Source organism: Nannospalax galili, unplaced genomic scaffold (assembly GCF_000622305.1).
Source record: "Nannospalax galili isolate Female #2095 unplaced genomic scaffold, S.galili_v1.0 scaffold210, whole genome shotgun sequence".
Classification (NCBI taxonomy): Eukaryota; Metazoa; Chordata; class Mammalia; order Rodentia; family Spalacidae; genus Nannospalax; species Nannospalax galili.
Window position 1 is genome coordinate 1 of NW_008329365.1, and position 2,942 is coordinate 2,942.

Sequence of the window (2,942 nt, forward strand, 5' to 3'; positions counted from 1 at the left end):
GCCAGACCTCACCTCATCATGCTGGTTATGTTATTCATCAAGGCCCCCATAGTATGAGAGGATTGCATTCATAGGAAACACCACCCTAGTGCTGGACTAAGGCAGCTGTAGATGGGCTCAGCAGAAAGGAATCAGGCTTACGCTACAAGATGTTTCAGGATGAGGGCTACGTATAGGCAAGCCCCCTCATGAGTACACTGCCCTATGCAACCAGACTCTGCCAGCACTGGCCAATAACTCATACTTGATGGTGGGCATGTACTTCAGGATTAACCCCATGTGTCCATTCTAAAGTTCTTAATCATCAGATTTTTGTGTTCTAGTACAACTAATCCCTAGAATTATTTATCACTCAGACCAGGATATAAATAGGGCCCTGACCAGGCAAGGACCCCTTCACCAGAATCGCCAGGAAAGAGAAGTTGTTACTGCCATCACCCTATCCGTTGTTCTGGGATTGGGACTGGCAGGAGCAGGTATAGAAATTTCAGCCTTAGCCTTACAAAGCCAAAACTACCATAGCCTTGGAGCCTCAATAGACATGGACATCCAGAACTTAAAAAAGTCTATTTCCCATCTACAAGAATCCCTAACCTCCTTGGCAGAAATGGTTCCACAGAATAGGAGAGGCCTAGACCTGTTGTTCTTGCAGCAGGGAGGCGTCTGTACTGCCCTTAAGGAAGAGTGCATTTTTTTTTTATGTAGATCACTCTGGGGTCCTCAAAGAATCCCTGGCCAAGGTTAGAGGAAGTCTGGCTCAAAGAGAGAATGAATATAGGGCTAAACAAGGATGGTTTGAATCCTGGTTCAATAGCTCCCCTTGGTTGATCACTTTGATTTTAACCTTACTCGGACCCCTCCTCATTCTGATTATGCTCTTGACTTTTGGGCCTTGCGTTTTAAATAAATTGGTAGCTTTTATAAAAGAGCGGCTAAAAGCTATACAGCTAATGGTAATGTGAACCTGCTACCAGTCCCTCCAGAGTCTGGGTGATAAAAAACATGAGATGAGAGAGTGCCCATGATTGGGCCCCCAAGGTACTAGTCAGATGGGGGAATGAGAGACCTGAGTGACTCCATCTTGGATAAAACCTCCATAGGACTGACCCAGTCCTGGGCCCTGTTCCAAGAAAAACCACATACTTGGAACGGATAGAGAACAACTCCCCCGCCAATGGTCAATTAACCAGGGACAGGAAAGTACTAAAAGTCCAGATATCTTTTCAGATTTCCTGAAGCCAGCAGTTTATGGTTTGGCACTGAGCTGCAACCAATCAGATGCTTGCCAGGCTGAAGACCCCCCCTACTCCCTACTTGCTGAACTTGCTGAAATAAACCTATAAAAACCTCTGTCTCCCAAAGCAAGGGGTCTCACATCTGAGATCCGCTGAGTCGGTGACAGAGTGGACCCAAGCTTAAGCTTGTAACAATAAAAGAACCCTTGTGTATTTGCATCGGTCGGCTCCTTGGTGGTCTTTGGGGTCTCTCGAACTGGGCACAACATTAGATGCATCAGGAATACAGAGTATCTGCTGAGGAATACCTCAGGCCAGGAGTGGAGCCAGGTCAAGAAATAAGCCATGTGGGTTGAATACAACAAGGGCAGGATTCCTCAAGTCTAATAGAATTTACACCATGACCCCACATGCCTCAGGTGATCAATGTGGAGCTGCGGGATTTAATGTTTGCTGGGCTGGGTTTCAGCCTTGCCCTAGTCTGATCTTCCCTTGCTTTCCATTCTTCCACTTTGGAACATGAATGTTTACTTTGTGCCATTACATCTTGGAAGGAAGTAACATACTTTTTTTTTATTTTTTACAAGGATTCATAGCTAACAGCTACTGTGAGTCTCAGGAGGTAATTTGAACTTGGGATTTTGAACAGTTTTGGAACTGTTAAGGTTATGGGGGCTGGGAGATGGTTCAGTGGTTAAAGCACTTCATATGTAAATGTGAGGGCTGGAGTTTGGAGTCCCAGTAAGTCCAGCTGGCACTGCAGCCCTCTTGTAATCCCAGTGCAAAAGAGGCAGAGACAGGGGCTCCCCAGGGCCAGTTGGCTAGCTAGACAGCTGAATTGGCAAGCTCCAAGTTCAGCAAGAGATCTTCAGTAAATAAAGGGGAGAGCAACTGAGGAACATGCCTGACGTCAACCTCTGGCTTCCACTCAAACACACACATGTATGTACATATGCATACATTTGAACAGGCATACATACATGCACACCACATATGCAAGCGAAAGGACTATGGGAACTCATGGAGATGGACTGTGTATTAGTTACTTTTCTGTTGCTGTGATAAAACACCTATAGAGGGAAGAATTTATTTGGTTTATGGTTCCAGAGGGATGAGTCCTTCACGGCGGAAGGCATGGCAGTAGAGGCAGCTGGAACAGGAAGCTGAGTCCTCACATCTTGAAGCACACAAGTTATTTATGTCAGGCATTCTGTCATAGCTGTGGGCAAGTTAACTGATAAACCTCTAAAGGAAATCTTATTTCTACTTTCCAATTTTTCATTTTCTACCAAAATTTTCCTCTATCCACCTCCCTTTTCATCTCATGCATTCTTAAATTTTTTTTATTGGGGCTGGAAAGATGGCTCAGCAGTTAAGAGTACTGGTTGTTCTTGCAGAGGACCCAGGTTTGATTCCCAGCATCCACATGGCAGCTAACAATCCTCTGTAACTCCAGTTCTAGGAGATTCAACACCCTCTTCTGATCTTTGAGGACATTGCATGATGTGGGTGCACCTACTTACATGCAGGCAACACACACACATAAAATAAAAATAATAAAATATTTAAAAATTTTTTAATTTATCTGTTTATCTTTTGGTCAACACAAGTTAGGAAGTAAAGAATACATGTTATGTGAATCTATGTGACACGCACAGAACACACACACACACACACACACACACACACACACACACAACATAAAAC